Below are 22,002 nucleotides of genomic sequence, written 5' to 3' on the forward strand. Positions count from 1 at the left end.
GCCACGTTTCATCTTCAATGCCCTTGCTGATGGAAGGAGGTTTGCACTCAAAATCTCACGATACATGGCCCCATTCATTCTTTCATGTACCCGGATCAGTCGTCCTGACCCCTTTGCAGAGAAACAGCCCCAAAGCATGATGTTTCCACCACCATGCTTTACAGTAGGTATGGTGTTTGATGGATGCAACTCAGTATTCTTTTTCCTCCAAACACGACAAGTTGTGTTTCTACCAAACAGTTCCAGTTTGGTTTCATCAGACCATAGGACATTCTCCCAAAACTCCTCTGGATCATCCAAATGCTCTCTAGTAAACTTCAGACGGGCCCGGACATGTACTGGCTTAAGCAGTGGGACACGTCTGGCACTGCAGGATCTGAGTCCATGGTGGCGTAGTGTGTTACTTATGGTAGGCCTTGCTACATTGGTCCCAGCTCTCTGCAGTTCATTCACTAGGTCCCCCCGCGTGGTTCTGGGATTTTTGCTCACCGTTCTTGTGATCATTCTGACCCCACGGGGTGGGATTTTGCGTGGAGCCCCAGATCGAGGGAGATTATCAGTGGTCTTGAATGTCTTCCATTTTCTAATTATTGCTCCCACTGTTGATTTCTTCACTCCAAGCTGGTTGGCTATTGCAGATTCAGTCTTCCCAGCCTGGTGCAGGGCTGCAATTTTGTTTCTGGTGTCCTTTGACAGCTCTTTGGTCTTCACCATAGTGGAGTTTGGAGTCAGACTGTTTGAGGGTGTGCACAGGTGTCTTTTTATACTGATAACAAGTTTAAACAGGAGCCATTACTACAGGTAATGAGTGGAGGAAAGAGGAGACTCTTAAAGAAGAAGTTACAGGTCTGTGAGAGCCAGAAATCTTGATTGTTTGTTTCTGACCAAATACTTATTTTCCACCATAATATCCAAATAAAATGATAAAAAAACAGACAATGTGATTTTCTGGATTTTTTTTTCTCAGTTTGTCTCCCATAGTTGAGGTCTACCTATGATGTAAATTACAGACGCCTCTCATCTTTTTAAGTGGTGGAACTTGCACTATTGCTGACTGACTAAATACTTTTTTGCCCCACTGTATAGTATAATCACAGCCCATAGTCATCCATGTAGTATAATCACAGCCCATAGTCATCCATGTAGTATAATCACAGCCCATAGTCATCCATGTAGTATAATCACAGCCCATAGTCATCCATGTAGTATAAGCACAGCCCATAGTTATCCGTGTAGTATAAGAACACCTGCATGCAAAAGGATAGTGACCTAAAACACACAGCTAAAAACATCCAATAATGGTTTAGAGCATTGGACTCTTCAGAAGTGGCTTCTATGAGCCCTTTAACTAAATCCTATTGAACATTTGTGGAAGAAGCTGAAACCTGCAGTCTGGAGAAGGCGCGTTCACACCTGAGGCACAAGGAGCAGTTTACGAGGCGTGGACCAAAATACCCGTGGATGGCTGCAGAAGTCTCATTGAGAGAGAAATCGTTTGTTTCAAATTGTTGTGCAACATTATGTTGTGGCAACCATCATTTTTGACCAGGATGGTTTAATTATTTTTCTTTAATGCTTCTATTAAACTAGAATTCAAAAGCAATGTCTGATTTTCATTAGTTGATATCCTCTCTATTTCTCAAATTGAAGTAATTAACAAAATTTGAGGAACACATCTGTTCTTTATTTTTTCAAGTGAAGTGCAGTAGTGATGACCCACTGTTTGGTAAGCAACTACTAAAGACCCGTAGACTTCTATAGGTGGCGTTTTATGACTTTCTGCAACTAAAATGATATACAGATCTCGGATATAGCATTGTGCACAAAATCTATTGTGTACATGCTGGACAGGCTCTCTTGCAGAATTGATCAGAATCTACATAAACGGCATATTATACAGATTATTGAGCACTTTTAAAGGGATTGTACAAGATTGGAAACATGGCTGCTGTGTCTTATATGCCAGGTTGTCTGGTGGCGAAGCTCAAATCCATTCATTTCAATGGAGCGGAGTTGCAATACAAGACTAAACCCAAAGCAAGGCAAATGTGTCACTCTTTTCCTGCTCGCTGTTTTGAGTGTGGCTGCAGCAGGAGCCTCTCCCCATTGTCCTGTCTGCAGTAGGACAAAAGTTCCGTTCACTAAGGTGTTGTAGTTTGAGCCAGTCATCAACCAAAGATGAAGGACAACCCTAGGACAGGTGAATGCAATGTATTTGTTAGTTTGGAACCCCTTCTAAGCTCAATAAAGAATATTTTTAATAATCGAATCTCGAAAAATTTTTGACTCTGTTAATGCTTAAATTTTCTTTAAATTCGTAATTACTGCCAATTGTTGCAAATGCATTCACTCCTTATAATTTATGACAATTTAGACATTGGACATGTTTTGACAATATTTTTCTGAACATCTTTTAAAAAACTGTTGAAATAGTAAATCCCAGAAAAATGAATAGGTCATAGGTGTAAATTTAAGCTCCGGAGCTCCAATTTAAAGAGGACCTGTCACCAGGTCAAAAGTGGCTAGTGTTTGCTCTTGTTTTACTCTTGCTGCTCCCCGTAGTTTAGCATTGTTTTTTAAATCCACCGTACAGATACAGAAAAATGGTTTATTTTATTTTTCTTCTCATTTTTATGGTTTTTGCTAAGGAGGCGTGGCTCACATGATCCTTGGGGGTGTGACTTTAGGTTGCTCTCTATAATTAGCCAGTGAGCACTGCCCTCTTAGTAAGGACCGTAAAATTGAGCACTTGAATTATATGAGTTATGAGTCTGCATAGATTTTAAAGAATCAAAAAACAGAAAACTCAAGGCACAACAGGACTAAACACATGCCCAATTTTAACTTTATGAAGGGTCCTTTTTAAAACCAGTGTTGAAACCCCCAATTTACCATATGTAATATGTGTCTTATTATGTAGCCCCCTCAGATACCAGGAACCCAGGTCTCAATACTTACATTTTTACTTTTTCACTCTTTTTAGCTACGCTTCTAGTTTGGGTGGAATACCTGCAGCAAGTCACATAAATCAGACTGAGATCGGAACGCAGTGCATGGACTGGCCGGCGGCTCTCCCGACCCAATTGTGACAGCTTCATAGAAATACATGAAGCTGTCACGCTCGGATCGCTGGCCAATCCATACACTGCAATTGATACGGCTGTCCGACTGCACTCTTAAAGTGTTTAATAAGTTAGTCCTCATCATCCACAACCTTGAGGTGCTCCAAAGTGGAGACATTCTCCATTGCTTTATACGTGATGGACCATTAGGAGATTGTAATTATTCATAAATCCTTATTTGACCCCTACATGTAGCACCATGCCAATCCATTGATTTACAATAATAGCATAATTTTTTTTTTAGACGCAGAGCTGGACGAGTAGACTACATATTTGTAGCCTTGACAAGCTAAATCATGATTTAAAAGAGGACATCGGCGCAGGTTCCCATGAGAAAGCTGCCTAATCACAGTCCCTGACTCGGAAAAAGGTCAACTATGTTCAGCATGTCAGCAGTGGTAATAGCATTCACGGCTGGGCTCATGCACTGAAAACATTAATTTTCTGAGTTTCCTAATGTGAATAAAGTCTAGATGCAGACACACGAGATAGGAGAAGGGGGCTGTTTAATAGCAACGTCAATTCGAGGGTCATCGAGAACAACGAGGGGCCAATCTCATGTTCTGCTCAATGGCCTGAACGATGGCCTTCAGACTGTGTCACCAAAGCAACAAGTTTGGCATCATTCGACTACTGGAAACCATTCAGATATAGAGAGAGAAAAACAAATATCAAAAGTTTGGTTTTGGAGGGTTTTGAGGATTCTGTGGGAAAGCTTGTGTTCTGTTTCTAATATGATTTCCCATGTAATTGCCGGAGCCATAAATATCTATGATAATGATAAAACATTGGCAAGGAACACAGGAATGTTTCTTTGAAGAACGTCTTGGTTGGTGGTTCAGGCTAGCTTCACGCCATGCTTCATCCCCCTGCCGCACCCTATATATCATATTCATAAACCTCTATAGACCAGACATATATCTATATATATATATATATATATATATATATATATATATATATATATATATGGAACATATTATTGGGGGCTCTGTTTAAGACGTGATGTGAAGTAAAAATCAAGAGCAAGGCCTTGCGTCCACATTAGTAACTGATGTAAACAACCATATGAGTCTTTTGTTCCCATAGCAACCAATCATAGCATTGCTTGCATTTTTGAAAAGCAGAATACGAAATGAAAGCTGTTCTGTGGTTGGTTGCTATGGACAATATAGGCAGTGTTTGTGTAATTGGTTGCTATGGGCAATAAAGGCAGTGTTTCTTTCAGACAGTTCATATATCTGAAGCTAAGACCCCATTTATACATCTGTTTTTTGCGTACAAGCTGATATTGCTTGTACCGATAGTACTTAGCCGGGCCTTGATTTTTCATGGACCTTGTGGTACATGCAGACGTGTCCAATGTCAATCCGAGTGTCGGATCAAAATCATCAATTCAAGTCTGTGAAAAAATTGGGCTGAATTTGATCGATAGAGACTGCTAGATATGAAAAAAATCAAGAAACTTTTTTTTTTTTTGTCTGATTCTCATCCTATAAAATCTAATGTAACTCAGACCAAAATCTGATGGTAAAAACTGAGACTTTGACCAAACTCACAAAAAAAATCACAACATCCACAAATAGGATGGAACGCACCCATTCAAGTCTATGGGTGCGTAGAAAATACCGGACTGCACTCAGATGCAATCTGAGCCTAGTCAGATTCCCACGCACCTAAAGAATGGGGAAGATGGAGTCATTTTGATGTCCAACTTCTTCTCAACTGTGCTACGATTCTCTCGGAGGAGAGAATATACACTCATGTATAAAGGAAATCAGTCCACTGGGGCGCCAAACATTGGGTGAGGGAAGGGGCTCTTCTCTTGGAATTTGGCTATGCTCAGTCAGTTGATGCCACTATGAATTTAAATATGTGCTTTTGACTTTAACTAAGGACTTGTAGAATGGAAGGCAGAAACCTTAACAGTGAGACACGTTTGTCATTGTTATGTTTGAAAGAATTTTCTCTACCTAAAGTTCTAAATTTTAGTCTTCTTCTTTAGAGGAACATTGTCCTGGTACATTGAAATAAAGCTCTTTTTATCAGTATACCTCATCTCTGCTGTGTAAATGTTGCGGCATGGGGGTGAGAGATCCAGACAAATGTCCTTCACAGGAGTTCTTCGTTGTCACTGTCCACTCCTGGTCTTTCTTTTTTGGCAAAATACTCTTTCAGAAAAAAATTGCCTTGTGGCCCATAGCAACCAATTATGGCTGTCAATCTTTTTTATTAAATCTGCCATGAGATTGGCATTAGGGGTACATGCACTGGATTGATACCTTAGAGACAAACCCTTCCAAAATGTGGCTACTGAGGTAAGCAGCTGATTGCCCAGAGTCCGCTCTTGGCACCAGCGGCAAACAGCTGCCAGTATTGTAGTATGACATGGCTGCAACTTGTAATTAATAGCCATACTTTTAATACAGGTTTGTCTCAAATCTTCCAGAATTGTATTCATAGAGGAGTATTTCGAGCAGAGGACCAACTTTGATTACGCCCTGAAGACCTCCCCTTTAGTAGCAGCCCTCACACTATTCAGTTGCATATTTCCGTGGCAGATGGTGCTCCTGGCACCTTAAGATGCTACTAAAGCCTCCTGTTGGTTACTATGAACAACTAATAAGCTGTTTTCTTAAATTGGGCCTATAATTGTGGTGGCCCATGAGAACCATTTCCCAAAACATATCCCCAAAAAGGTCACTTATCACTAGAGATCAGTCCACCTACATTGAGTGGCTCAGGAGGGTGAAGACTGTAGACATCACCACAGTGACTAGCATGGAGTAAGTCAAGTGACTGGAAATCCATACTAGCCTAAAACCTCGACATTAGGGATGAGTAAATCAATTCAATGCTAATCGAAGCCGTATAAAATATTAGGAAATTTGATGGACCTAACAAATTTGAACAATTTACGATTCTATTTGAACTAATCACCAAAAAGCCCTCTGAGAATCTTACATAAAGAAGAGGATTGCATAAGTGGGAAGGCTCATGTGACCTCAGGTGCAGCTTCCCCATAAAGCCTTGCATTTATCATATCACATGGTATAGCACAGCCAATCAAGAGGGACAATTATAGCCTGTATAAAAGCTGAGACAGTTACACCATGCAGTACTGCTTACACTAGACCTTAGGTCTCTGCTCTACGCACGCTGGGCCCTCTCTGACTTACTACCAGGAAATTGTCTTTCTCCCATCTGCTTGGCCCTTCCCACTCTGGGCTAGTCCCAAACTTAACTTTAAGTGTCCCTGTTAACTAGTTGTTGCTGGGCAGAATACAGCTTCATCACTAACAACACACATTATTACACATACAAACATCATAACACATTGCAACCATACATACGTCTTCAATGGGGAGCATGGGCAGCTTTTCCATCGCATTACATTTGTAAAAATACAAGAAACTATAGCAAAATCAGAGTATTTGTATGAAACTATAAGACTACGGTAGTTATCTGGACTGGCTGCAAAATTAGACAAAAGATTAAAATTAAGCTTTGAGGAAAAATTGTCAGCAGGATTAACAAATTAAAGTATGACATAAACAACCACAAGAACTTTTAATAAATGTTTTCTTATTATTACACTTTCTCTCCTTTTCCTTTTATACTTAACTTAAAAATTAATTAGAAATTCTTAATAGACAACAAAGACTCGCCATCTGTAACGCATATTAACAAAATATGCAATTAAATTTGGTAAAAAAGCAAAAATATAAATTTAACTTTTTAGAATGGAGCTTTTTAAAAAGTGAAATTTGTCCTGAGCCCCTGTCATGAAGTAGTTAAGCACCTACATTTACTACTCTTTGGCAGGAAGTTGTTTAACTTGTGAATTTTTATTAGAACACATGTTTACCATGATCTCTGGAATTAAACCTGGAAATAGGCCTCAGAGACCCAGGTACTCACATCATTGGGGCATGTTCTTTCTCTGATATTGTAATGCTAATGGCATGTCGTCTACTCGACAAGAGAAAAAAGGCTAAAAGAAACTGAACATGCCTTGTCGGTTAAAATCATTTTGTATTTTTTTTAGGAATATAAATGAAGATGAAATATATTTAGTAGTTATTATTAAATTGTGTAAAGCTGAGCACTTTATTCACAGGACCCCAATCTAGCGCCCACCTCAGTAGTCATTTATCACCCGACCAGAGCACTGAGAACCTGCATCCCTGGCATTCTCTTCTGATTAGTAGGCCAGGCATGATTTTCTCATTGTGGTGTAACGCACGCATGAAGTCTCGCCGGGCATACTCATCAGAAGAGGTGCTGTGGATGTCGACATGTAAGCTTGCAGGGCTCTGATAGCGTGGCAACAGATTGTTGAGGTGACTGCTGCTCCAGGGTCCTGTAAATCTTCTTTCTCAAATCTAATACTGCGTATGATAAGAAAAACGTCGTCAATGTACCGTGGAAATTAACATTGTAGGTGGAGTGATATCATGCTCCTGTTTTGATAATTAACATGATTTGTTTTTACAATAAAAATCATGTTTTTGGATAAAAGTTTTGATATTTTTAAGGCAGTCCATGAATTTTGAATTATATGTTTGAAACTGCTGTATAGGTCTCTCACCTTATTAGTAGTAGTTGCACTGGAGTTTTGTAACTTGTATTAATCTAATTATTTCATGTCTTTTAATTATATAATTTATGATTATAAATGTTCTAAATATGGCATAATTCTGTGACTTTTTTGGATAGTACTAAGTAGGAGGCCTTAAAGGGGACATATCATGGACTATATATATATATATATATATATATATATATATATATATATATATATATATATATATATATATATATATATATTTTACTATGATCCTATGAACTAACAGACAGGTTACTAACTACCTGTTTGTTGTTTGCAGCGCCAATCTCGGTCTACACATAGCGGTCACAGACCACTCCTGATGGTAATTCAGTGGCTTTCGTTGATGTCACATTGAGAGAGCTCTTCCACTCTGCTCTGTTGATGGGGCGTGACTGCTGACGTCATGCTGATTGAAAGCCAGCACCCCACTGCCTAACTGCTGGTAGCCAGCTGACAGAACAGTCCAGAAGAAGAAGAGCTGCTCTTTTGACGTTGAGCAGCTGAATTTCCGTCAGGAGCGGTCGATCTCCGATTCGAGCCGACACTGGCTAGAACATGCAGGTAGTTACCTCTGTTAACAACTACCTGCCTGATGGTTTTTAGACTTAAGGTAAATAAATATAATAATCCTGGACAACCCCTTTAAAGGCAAGAAAGCAAAATGGGATCCCAAAAGCTGGCACATGACATAGCTTTTTGTCCAATGAACAGCTATCTCTTCTGATTCCCCTTTGACATGAGAAAGCTATTGACCAAGCGAACAGCTCACACTTCCAACTTCCCCATACATGAGTGCTCAGCTTGGTATTCAATAGAAATGAACAAGCCTTTCCAGACACCTCTGGCAGCGGCTTATCTTCCCTGACAACCTAAAAGATCAGGCATTGAAATTATACATGTCAGATCTTTCTCTCCATTGACATCATCTGTCCAGGGAGAGTTTGGAGGCCCCCACATCAGATGGTCAGCCGTTCTGCCAAAGTCAGTTGTTTCGGTCAACTTTCATTTAATGGTTATGGGTACCTGTCTTGGTTTTGCAAGCTTGGACGCTACCAATCACAAAGGCATACCTATTAGAGGTGCAGAGTTAATAGTTACACCCAGATGCTGGTGCTTGGGAAGGTAGAGGGTCCGTAGACCATTCTGTCTCAATAGAACACAAATGTATTATAATTGTCATATGGTAGGGAGGTAGGAGATGTTGTATTGGGCTTCAAAGGGTTCATGTTTCACCCTTGACTATTCAAATTTTAAGGCCTATCCTAGTAATTAGCACTCACTGGCAGAAACACCATTTGGACTGCTATCACATGACCAGAATACAGATCCTATGAGAATCTGAAGGCCTCCATATACATTAGACTAAAGCCAGCTGAATCCAATAATATCAGAAGGACTGACCTACCATCTGATGTGTATGATGAGGGACCTCTTAACTCTACCCTGACAAATGATGTCTGGGGAGAGAAAGATCTTCCGTGACAGATAATGTTGGGAAAGGGACCTCTTGATTGTCCACTGACGATGATGTTGGGGGAGAGCAAGTTCATGCATCTTGAAAGTCAAAAATGCTAGTGAAGATGGCGGTCAAAGAGCTGAATATCTGGCTGACCACCATCTACTTTATGGTGTATAGACAACTTATGTCCAGTTCCTCTAAAATGTAGGTGAGATTATTTATGAGGTATTTTGGCTGTAGTAGGGAAGTTAAAATACACCAGTTACTGTTATGCGAACGCAACTGTTTAGACATATTCTTCCAATGCGTAGCAAGCTGCCTGCTCAGTGAAGTAATTTAGTATCTAATTGAACTGCTCCCTAATCAGTAATTACAAAAGAAAACTTTATTGTGTTCTAGAATTATTCAGTTGTCTCAAGACTTCTGCAAAATTAGTGAGGAAACTACCCATGTAGATGGATCGCCCCCGCGCCAGGGCAATGGGGTACTCGGTACCGGGTCCTTCGGTTCGGGGGATGTCATGGTGGCCCGACCCGGCCCGTGGCCCTTTGAGGGGTGTCCACAGTCCTGGGTGCCGGATCACAGGGTAGGCAGAGTCCGGCTGGTCTGAAGGCAAATCCAGAGTCTCCTTATCCAGGTGGAATGCAATAGCCTTCCAATGCACACAGTACCACAGTGGGTCCTCACTTGCTTACGCTCTAATAAGGTCCTCACTGTTATTACTCTTCTCTCTGTTCCCCGTAGTCGGATAGAACAAAACCCGTATGACTGATGGCCTGAGGCTTGTTTATAGGGACCCTAGAGACGCCCCGACCCCCACAATTTGCCATCGTGTCTTCTTAGGTATTAAGGTCGGGCAGCCAACTTGGAATTGACTGTCCTGCCAGTCTCTGAAGCAATGGCGTAGAGCACTTTACTCCCTCGGTGTTCTGGTTACCGGAACGTACACCAGAAGGATGCAGCTCCTCTCGTCTACTATCCTCTCAGGTATCCACTAGTTGCTATGCCTTCGTTTCTCACTCACTACAACACATACAACACACTTCCTTTCAATGTCTCTCTCTTTGGATGCTGCCGCACATGGGGCAGGCGCCGCTCCGTGGACCCTCGTTCTCCACAGACCGCAGTCTGGATCTGGCTGGAACCCACTCCAGCCAGCTTCTGCCAAACTCAGTCTGGACCTGACTGTCTGTGCGAAGCCCAGTCAGCTTCTGTCTGATGCTCACTGGATGGAATCCAGCTAGCTTCTCCCTCACTTCCTAACCAACCCACCAGTTTTACCTATCTGTGAGGAGGGGCCTAATAGATAGAACCTTTGCTCCCCCTGGTGGACTGGAGTGTGAAGTGTGTGGTGTGGTTGTGATACCTGGACAGGAGATCTCCTTTATTGCCTCCAGACGTAATATCACTCCCCCTGGTGGAGGAATAATATTACTGCAGCAACCAGGACTCTGGGACGCTGCATAGACTTTATACATGCATTCTATATAAGTCAAGAGATCCTAATCCATTTCCCTGCCCTTAATTTACCCGACAGTGAAAGCCTTCTAAATAAAGAACTATACTTTCCTAATCCTATGTTGACTTTAGGAAGCGATTTATCAAGCACAGAGGTGTTTTATAAGACACTTTAATAAATGGACCTCATAAAAAGAGAGCACAAAGTGAAAATTTTCTGTACTGTGTTTTCTTTGGCACCGAACAAACCAGGCATTCGTATTTTGCTTGAATTATAGGGACCCAAATGAGAGACTTTTTTTTTCTGGAACTGTTATAATGTCTTCACAAAAACATCAAGATCCACTGGCCAGTAGCCTACAGTAAAGTCTACCTATTGATAAAGTCTATTCTAGCTCCAGATTGTCCCTCAAAAAAGAATTATACATAATTCTTGTGGAACTGGGAACTAAAATTTTACAGTTTCTTTGAACCTACTCACTAGGAGTTGTCATCCCAGTTAGGCATGATCGTGTACTTGACCATGTATCTCTAGCACAAAATCTGACAGGTGCTCCTCAGCATCAACCAAGTGATGGTAGCCATGTTTTCACACATTGCGGGAAATTTGGGATGCTTATTATTTTGCCATCATACTGGTTAAGCATTGTGATATCTCAAAAAGTTTGAATGGGTTGTTTAGCTTAGAAACCCCTCTTTCAAAGAAGGTTATAACGAATTTTGAGCATCTTCTGCTCTGGAGGACCCAACACTTTTGTACATTAGGTAGACAGCCTATTGGTTGGAACACAAACTCTGTATTATTCAATTTCCCTTGAGATTTCGCTGAGAGTAAATTAAACACTTTACAGATGATTCTTGGAGGTTTTGTAATATTTCTAAGCTGGAAAATATGATTATTCCTCCACTGATGAGCCATTTCTTCTTCTCCGCTTTGGCACTTGAACTCATAAATAGCAAATACTTAGAAGAAAAAAATTACGGCACTCACCATGTTGCAGAAAGTCTCAAAAATCCTTTATTTCACCTCTAGGGTGTAGGCATTTGAGTCTGGAAAGCGGGCTTGAGAGGAATGCGGGGAGTGCAGGAATGGACAACGGCGGTTTCGTGTTACCGTTTCAAACGGGTCCAGAACTCATAAATTGTCAGCAGAAATCTGAGGCATCACAGTTACACTGCTCAGTGCTGCTGTATGATGTCCTCTATGCAGCTGATACAACTGAACATTTATTACACAGGAACAGGAGAGCCAAAATCTCTCATATCTGTGTGTGCTGTGTGTGGGGGAAATCTTAGAAGCTTGTCTCCACTCACTAGCTCAGAGGAGAAATCTTAGAAGCTTGTCTTCACTCACTAGCTCAGGGAAAATGGAAAACTAGAGAGAGAGCCTGCAGAAGGAGGGGAAAATTGGTGAAAACTTCAGGATACCAGTTACGTAATGGCTAGAAATTCTGTTATTTTTCATGTACACACACATGACTGTTTATTCTAATCAGTCACCGAAAACGATGGGCATGCTTTTAGGTTTGTTGGGAAGGTTTTTTTTGGCTTTATAAGGTTTGTGTAATATCTGCTCCATGCTAATATGGTCCATTTATGCCTATTACTTGGGCTTTCAGACTCTTTTCAAGAATATTGGCTTTTGGCCTAAATGTGAATAGACTCGTACCTCAAAATAGAAGCACGTTAAGTAATTGTTGAAATACTTCTCATAATTCCTACTTGAAAGTACTCTTCCTTTTGACTGATTGCTCTTAGATGAAAGGTGTTTATTATGTTTATGTAGTTTTGTGATTTATTGCATGTTTCCAGATTACGTGAATATGGATTCCTGATCATTAAAGACTAAACATGGTAAAAAGAAATGCACAAGGTGACTAGGGTAACCATACACAGTGCGATGTAAGGGACACCTTATAAAACCTCTGTTGGACTGGTGTTCTAACCACAATAGAACCTTTTTCGGAAGTTATGCAAATACAAATAGCCCTTATAGGCTGGGGGATGGGCTGTAGCTTCAGGAGGTGCAGTGTGGAGGAAGTCAGCGGGTGGTTCTCCACCCATACACACCAACCAAACAGCAAGAGTACAGTGAATGCCCATCTGGAGTTACTTATGTCGACCTCAGCAGTGGAAACGAGTTTGTTCCCTGATGCTGTGCGCTGCATAGGCAGCAACCAAGCTAAGTATAATGAAGGGAGCTTTGTCATCTCAGTTGCTGCCTATGCAGAGCACTCATCTCCACGTCTGCTGTCGGCATATGCAGTGACAGAGATGACAGAAGCTTAGCATGTAATGATTGATGACAGTATTAGATCAGGAGCACTGCACTTCATATCTTTTAATTACTAAAAACTGCTTTTTATTTTTACACTTTTTCTAATCCTAATTGGGGTTAGTTTTAGAGACTGATTTAAAGCTGTTGTCGAATACTTTTACAGTGATGATCTATCTTTATCTTTGATCGGTCGGGGTCCAGCACCCAACAACCCCACCGATCAGCTGTTATCGGTGTTGGTGGCCGGAAGTACTCCCTTACGGAGCTATTCCTTCTTTTGGCAGTGGCCAAGGCTTGGTACTGCAAATCCGCCTTCTAGTCAAATCAATAGGAAGTGGATGTGCAGTACCCTGTGACCCCCACTCTCAGAAGACAACCGCCTCCACATGCGAGTACTTCTGGCTGGTGGCTGCCGCCGTCACCGATAGCAGCTTATCGGCGGGGTGCTGGGTGTCGAACTCTGGCAGATCAGATATCGATGACCTATGAAAAAGTAATGGACAACCTCTTTAAGGTTAGACTTAAAGGGTTATACTCAAGTTCTTACATTGCTTTAATTAGTTAGACAGAATGAAAATAAGCAAGTTTGCAAATGACTTGCTTTTTCTATCTGCTTACCTTCTCCTGTAATGAGACCTTTTATGTTTCATAGTGTACAGCTGATTTCCATGGAGCTTGATCTCCAAGAGTGTGCAGCAGCTATATGACAAGAAAGAGGTTAACTCCTAACATACCAGCCACCTCTCTCCAGCCAATTAATTTCTATACAACAACTAGTTGCTCTCCTTCCTTCTTCTCCATTCTCCCCCTTTTCAAGTTCTGAAGATATATAGTTAAAAATCACCAGCCTGCAGGTTTCAGAGCATGTCTGCCAATGATGACAGTGTAGTCTCCAGAATAAACCACTGACGGGTGTGTTACAGCAGAACCTGTGCTGAGCTTTCTAGTTCTACTAATACTACAGCTCTGTTACTCACCAGAGCTGTCACTCAAGGAAGAGAGCCCACCCTGCCAGACACCAAGAAGTAAGGACACTATAAGGAGATTGCGGCTACCCCTTTAATGTGCACTTACTCTGAAATACTATAATAAATGAGCATCATTAGAAATGTCTTTTGCAATAATCCTGCAGTCTAAACAAGTTTGCTTAAAAATCACTCTTGGTGGCTCATTGTCTGGTGTAAACAGGACTTACACTTCAAAGAACACTGTAAGCCTATGTACATTGAATGACCTATGGCGCATCATTCAGTGCCCACCATTTTGTGTAAATAGGCTCATAAGTGATCGCAAGTGGGTAAATGTTACTAATCAGTGGTCTTTAATTCCACTTGTTTGCCTTTGAGCTAAGATTAGGGTAAGGGTTAGTGTTAATCTTAAGGCCCCGTCTCACATAGCGATTTACCAACGATCACGACCAGCGATACGACCTGGCCGTGATCGTTGGTAAGTCGCTGTGTGGTCGCTGGGGAGCTGTCACACAGACAGCTCTCTCCAACGATCAGGGGAACGACTTCGGCATCGTTGAAACTGTCTTCAACGATGCCGAAGTCCCCCTGCAGCACCCGGGTAACCAGGGTAAACATCGGGTTACTAAGCGCAGGGCCGCGCTTAGTAACCCGATGTTTACCCTGGTTACCAGCGTAAATGTAAAAAAAACCAAACAGTACATACTTGCCATCTGATGTCCGTCAGGTCCCTTGCCGTCTGCTTCCTGCTCTGACTGAGCAGCCGTACAGCGAGAGCGCAGCGGTGACGTCACTGCTGTGCTGCGCTCTCGCTGTACGGCCGGATCTCAGTCAGAGCAGGAAGCAGACGGCAAGGGACCTGACGGACATCAGATGGTGAGTATGTACTGTTTGTTTTTTTTTACATTTACGCTGGTAACCAGGGTAAACATCGGGTTACTAAGCGCGGCCCTGCGCTTAGTAACCCGATGTTTACCCTGGTTACCAGTGAAGACATCGCTGGATCGGTGTCACACACACCGATTCAGCGATGTCAGCGGGACCTAAAAAAGGTCCAGGCCATTCCGACACGACCAGCGATCTCGCAGCAGGGGCCTGATCGCTGGTACGTGTCACACATAGCGAGATCGCTACTGAGGTCGCTGTTGCGTCACAAAACTTGTGACTCAGCAGCGATCTCGCTAGCGATCTCGCTATGTGAGACGGGGGCTTTAGGGCTAGGGATTGGGTTTGGTTTTGGGCAAGATTTAGCCTTTGCATTAAACTTAGAATTAGGGATATGGCTAAGGTAATAAAATTGTTACATAAAAAAAGTAATAAAAAGACAAAAAGATATATAACTTTTTATTTTTACAATTTTTTGCCTCATTTCAACAAAAAGCAGAAAAAAAATTAAAAAAGTGTAAACTATAATTACATCAATATTCTCCTAAAATTACAATATATGTTCTTGGGGGATAAGGGGTTCAATATTAGACTGGTGGAAGGAACTGTGGGAACGCTAACAGATCAGGGGTTAGAGGGTGCAAAATGCTCGCCGTTCCTTGGGAGCTGGAAACCCACTCTGTGCCACTGAGGAGTTACAGAGTTTGCAGTCACATATGGGCCTAGGTGCCAGAAGAGACCTAAAAGCCTCTCTGTCACTGGGATTATCAATGGCACATTGTAGGTGGTGGTCCTGTTACAGATTTGGTATTGGGGCTGAGAAGGTTTAAGTGACACCTCTGCTTAGGTAGACTTGTTGATGTGACAACCTCTATTGGTTTACATGATAGAGTTATCAAACTTCGTCCAACCACACTTGGTCCATGAAGTTCTCAATGATTAGTGTTACGTTCAGACAGTATCATGCACATCTGGCTCCATATGAAATATTAGGAAACACAATGATAATGGATCATCTGGGTACTGAAGCCTTAACTGTAGAGCAGGAGAGTCCCGAGTCCCTCCAGTATCATCTGCTTCTCAGACATAGCATCTAACATCTCGTGTAGAGTAAGGATCTTAGATGGTGTCCATTCACTCTAAGCCATGTCCTGGTTCTGTATAGTCTGTTAGGTGACCTACAATGGTAAACATTGGTGCCAGTTGTTCTGGGTCTTCCAGGAAAAACACAAGTAAATGGCTATACAAAAGGCGAGATATTTTTGAGCTCTACTAGAGAGCTAAACTACTAATTTTCCATACCAAAAAAAGGGTTTTCAGACAACCCTGAAATTTATTTTGCGTCTTTGTCTTACTGGTATCTTTGGAAATTTGTCTTAAATCTCTGGTAGATCTGAAAATTATCTCACATCCATTCATTTCAGGTACAATGATGGGTATGGGCATAAGATTAAGCCTCCCTAGCTCCTTGGGTGTAACTATAGAGAGTACAAAGCCTGTAGATACACCTAGGTTCTGGTGCTTGAGGTGGTCCAAAAGATCCCTCTGCCAAATAAGAAGACAGAAGTACTATAAATGGGACGATATAGATTTTGCATTGCAGCCTAGCTAGAGATGATAGAATCTGCCATGCTTCAAATTAACCAAATTGCACAAATTTTACAGAGAAATTTGATTTGGAGCAAAGTGATTCTCCCCAGAAGTTGAATGTTTCTTATTGTGCTCTGAGGTCTTTCGAGACCCAGGAGCAAAATAATCATAGGATGTAAAAAATCCGCAAAATAATACTCACCTCACCGTTCACCTGTGCCATCAACTGGTCCTCTGTGTGTCTTCTTCTCCCTTTCCTCTGTCGCGTACATCCTCCTCAACCTCTTCAATACAGGCCATTTCTTCAGGCTCAAACAGGTCTATGATTTCACCGGGCTGTCACTTGTGCTCTGAGGTCTTTTGAGACCCAGGAGCAAAATAATCATAGGATGTAAAAAATCCGCAAAATAATACTCACCTCACCGCTCACCTGTGCCATCAACTGGTCCTCTGTGTGTCTTCTTCTCCCTTTCCTCTGTCGCGTACATCCTCCTCAACCTCTTCGATACAGGCCATTGCTTCAGGCTCAAACAGGTCTATGATTTCACCGGGCTGTCACTTGGGCAAAATGCGTAGTAACATCGTGTACATCCCAACGCGCGTCAGAGACCTGACCTAGCCAGAAGCCATGGCCTGATATGAAGAGGCCAAAGAGGATACGCAGTACAGGGGAAGGACAAAAGTAGAAGAGTGGAGGACTGGACGGTGGCTGTGGGGAAGAAGGGACAGGTGATCGGGAAGGTGAGTATTTTAGTTTTCTTTTTAGAACCTTTTCATGGCCTTCTTCGATTCAGGTTGGCTGCAATTTTGCTAAATTAGTTAGGAGCCAGTTGAAAAAAATCTATATGGATTTTTGAAAAATTCCACTCTAATAAATTGTCTAAGCCCGGCTGATTCGAATTACATCTATAATGGATGATAACATCTTCCACCATCCATGGCAGGCTATAGTCCGAGCCACCTTAAAAACAGTACTTACAAAAGGCCAGAATGGTTAAATGATATTTCTATTGACCATATACTAGTTAGCACCTTCTCTCCAAACCTTTCCATTTCTAACCAACTACTGCCACTAAACCCATTGCACACTAATATTGCAATAAATATTGAATGAATAATATAAAAATGAAGAAACTTTGTAAGCACTGTAGTCCTTAATAAAAACTTGTCTCCTATGCAGACCTATGTGTCTCCACGGTAACAGACTACGAGCAAACCTTGTGTAGTCAGATCCTGATGTATCATGTTACTCCATTCTGCCCACTACTTCTTGCTTACTTAGGTGTTGGGCAAATGGAGGGTAACACGTGGCATAACTTTGTTGTTTCCAGTACACAGCATGCATTTATTATAATTTACATTGACGATCACTATACAAATATTCTATTATTAATTGTTGTCAGTGAAACATAGAGCAAGATAAACACCGGCTCTTACAGGGATCAACAGACTGCAATCAATGGATATCTGTTACCATCAATCACCGAAACATGAAAGATTGTGGTGACGGATGGGACAGATGTTTAGTTGGCGTATTTGTGATGTGACTTTTGTGCAGACTCAGTGTCATGAAAAAACGAATAATGCCCAAAAACAACACAAGGAATAAATCTTGGAAAAATAAATTTCACACCATATTTTTTTTTGGGGGGTACATGTACTTTTCTGCAATCTATAGTGATCTTTCTCAGGTACTGCAACTCAGCTCCCATTCATTTCAATAGGAGCTGAGCTGCAGTACCCAAGACTGGCCACTACAAGATTCATGGAGCTGTGGTGTTCCAGCATCGTACACCGTTACTTCTGCAAAACAGGACCTGCAAACAGCTCATCTTTGGGAGTGTTGGGTCCTGGACCCCACTGACCCAATATTGCTATTGATCAATACTGTAGCCATGGACATCCTCTTTAAGATGGCAATACATCAGATAAATGTTGTCTGAACCTAAAAATACTGGAGGGAGTCACCAAAATTCATTCTAACATGGGTTTCTCTAATTTTACTGTCTTCATGCAAGTTTTCCTCTTTTGTGTTATTCCTCCACAAAAAGCTATCTCCTATCGATAAGCTAATGAATGACTTGCTGATCCATGAGGGCCTGACTGCTGGGTTTCCAATGATCCCAAGATCTGGAACTCCAAGGATAGTATCCATAGTATCCCTATTCTGAATGGAGTGGAGGTGTATATGATCGGCCTCCTCTCCATTCAGGATGTGGCTATAAAGCCTCATTCTTGGAGTTCCGGAGCCCCGATCTTGGAATCGTCGGGGTTCCAACCGGTTGACCCAAAATAAATAACAATATGGATGGATAGGGGATATCTTGTTTTTTTAAATAACCTTTTAATAATTGTTATTGTGTGCACATCGGTTTACCTTTCACATATGCTTAGATGAAAAATTAAATTCTTGTACCCCCATATTTGCCATTTACCTGGTGTCCAATGTGTATAGTGATGAGCATGTCCATCTGTGGACACACACATCCGCTCTCGACACAGCCAGGTCTCTGCATGGTGATCCACTAGTTACTGCAGTGCAACCTATAGACATTGTTCTCTACCCTATATGTCAGGGGAAGGAGCATAGGATTTTCAGTAAGATCTGCAGTATAACCGATAAGCCTCTTTCTGCAGGAAATGTAAAGAAACTAAATATTGTTAGCTTCCAGAGGGGGAAGGAGACTGATTCTATCCAGAGCTTTTTCCTGGCAGCACATCTATTGCCAAGAGGGACACATGGAAGCAAAAAATTAAAAATAATGAAATATGTTATTGCTAAAATCACTTAAATTCACAGTCTTTTAGGTTTTCTGGTATGAAAATGATTCATGGGATGACCATAACCCTTCTAAATAATTTTGTAAATACATGACATTACTTGTCTTGCATGTTTTGGATTTAGAACGAGTGTTGATGCGAATCGTTTCTCACGACCTTTTCCATCGGCCGTGTCATTAATCAGTGACTGCTTGACGAGAGCTGTGAGAACCAAGTCTTATCTGATGGCATCTATGAGTCTTTACGGGTGTAAATTGGGAAAACCCAAGTTTGACTGAGATGCCACTTAAATATAACTTTTTCAAGGTGTCTCGACATTAGTATTAAAGTACTCATAACCTTTTAAGTAATATTAATAAGGAATGGTTAACTATTCATCCACAATACCACAGTTGTCCTCTAGTGGCCGCTGTAGGAATTCTATGCAGCTGCTGCAGCTTCCTCCTTTTGTAATCACTGATCGCCAGAGGACCTTAAAATGACGTTGTCCAAAGTAATTAAAATATCTGACATTGTGTGGACAGGTGCGATAGTGTTTTTCTTTTAACGATAATAGCCATAAGATCCTTTTTGAAAATGACATTGATATCCGTAAACAGAGAACATTGGTTAATTCGTTGCTTTATTAAATATGTTCAATGAGGATAACAAAGAAGAAAGGAAAAAAAACAATGGAGTGAAGTGACACATCATCACTGATGGATTTGTGGTTTGTAAATTGTTTTTTTGTGGTTGTTTTATACTCATGAACGTCTAATTACTTCCTGAAAGTCTCGTTGAGTAATGACTTCATATCATCATGATCTTCTTGTCTCCCTGCCGAGCCATGAGCCAATATTTTTTTTCCATGTATCGTAGCATGAAGCTGGAGTTACCTTAGATCTCCAAAGTAGTCACTCATCTCCTTTTGCCCTCAACCTTTTGAACATTTGATCTGAAGTCTAGAATGAATTCGGTTCTTGGTTCCGGAATGTCTTCCATTGACGACCAATATTGGCATTCCCAAGGCTGGGATGTTGACCGGTTCAAAACTTAAAGAGGTTGTCCACTACTATTTGCTACCTATCCTTAGGATAGGTCATCAATGTCTGATCGGAAAGGGTCCGACACCTGGCACACCCACCTATCAGCTGTTATCTGTGTTGGCGGCTGCGTCCACCGGCCGGAAGTGCTCACTTGCCAAGCTACTCTATCTACTTGTGGTGGCCGCGGCCAAGTAATAAACATCTGCCTCCTATTGATTTGAATAGGAGGTGGATGTGCAATACCAAGCCCCAGCCACTACAAGTAGACACTGCAGCTCGGTAAGTGAGTACTTCCGGTTGGCGACCGCCGCCACTGAGAACAAGAGATCGGTGGAATTTCCGGGTGTCGGAACCCTGCTGATCAGACATTGATGACCTATCCCAAGGATAGGTCATCAATGTAAAAGTAGTGGACAACCTCTTTAAGTCATCCTTTTGACACCCAAAAATGCATTTCTTAAAGGGGCATTCCAGCTAAGAACATTTGTCAACCGTCTACAGAATGGGAATTTAATTTTAGATCTATGGGAACCCAGTTCATCACTACAGTCTCCTCTTTCTCCCCACTAGCATGTCTACATAGATCAACATGACCAACCTTGATTTTGTGATACTTTGCTTTTCCAAGTGAATTGAAGCTGGGTTTTTTTGTAGAACACTAAATTAGTATCATAAGAAATTGTAGTCCTTATGAATTCTTCGTGGACAGGTCAGGCTGGAGACATCCGAATGTTGGAGGAGCGTTGTATGTTTTCTCGGTCACCACTCAATAAGAGATATCAAAACGGTGTCGTAATATGGCTCCACCATCTACTAAGCACTACTCATCTTCAGAAAATGACAGCATTGGTCCTAGCAGTTACCATTTTTTAGTCTACATGTCCATTTATTTATCTTGAGTCAGTCATATAATACCTTTTAGATCACCGGTCAAGAATCTTAGTGCTTAGTAAAGTAGAAAAATCCTAAAGAAAAGGCTTCCAATATGTAACTTAAGCATAGAAGAGATCACTGAGAAGTGATGATTACTTTTAGTTCCCAGAAACAGCGCCACCTTTAACCAGTGGTCATGTCTGGTATTACAACTCATTAATAATCAAAGAATGAGCTACAATACTAGATACAGCCCATACACATTAGTGGTGCTTCTTTTGGTAAAGAGACTCTTTAATCTCCCACAACCCCTGTAAAAATTGACCTTCGGCATGACAATTCCAGTCAGCCGATATTTGATCTGGCAGAATAGAGTTCTTGCTCCTGGGAACCTCAGGAATGATTGTTATCTGAAGCCTAATATGGGATTAGAAAGTAGTACCTTCTTTCTTCCCAAAACAGCGCCACCCCTGTCCATTGGTCATGCCTGGTATTGCAGCTAAGTTCTATTGAAATGATCAAGGTTAGGGTGCAATACAAGACACGGCCAATGACCTGTTGATAGGCCGTGTCTTGTATTGAACCTTAACCTTGATTACTTCAATAGAACTCAGCTGCAATACCAGGCATGGCCAATGGACATGGGTGGTGCTGTTTTAAGAAGAAAGCAAAAAAATTTTATAGCCCCAGACTCTTTTAGAAAATCCTAATACGGTCTGACTGGCAGAAAAAAACGACTATACGGCAAGCAGAGTGCAGAATATTCAACTCATCTACACCACTAAGCTGCTTTAAATCACATGTAGAGCTATCACTCTGTCGCTAATGGGTTCACTTAAATTACCTAACATATTGGCTAATGACTGTGTTTTAGGCGGAATAACGAGAAGCAGATTCATGGAAGCTGCGAGAGAATGACGGGATAATTGGTATCACTTGTTTAATTACGGA

At 41.4% G+C, this 22,002-nt stretch overlaps 1 protein-coding gene across 5 annotated transcripts in view; it reads left to right on the forward strand.

Annotated features, from left to right (window-relative positions):
• The window catches only part of NTF3 (neurotrophin 3), a 274,247-nt gene that overhangs the window by 32,330 nt on the left and 219,915 nt on the right, over window positions 1–22,002 (forward strand). The gene's annotated exons all lie outside the window — the stretch shown is intronic.

The sequence above is a fragment of the Ranitomeya variabilis genome, chromosome 5 (assembly GCF_051348905.1).
Source record: "Ranitomeya variabilis isolate aRanVar5 chromosome 5, aRanVar5.hap1, whole genome shotgun sequence".
Classification (NCBI taxonomy): domain Eukaryota; kingdom Metazoa; phylum Chordata; class Amphibia; order Anura; family Dendrobatidae; genus Ranitomeya; species Ranitomeya variabilis.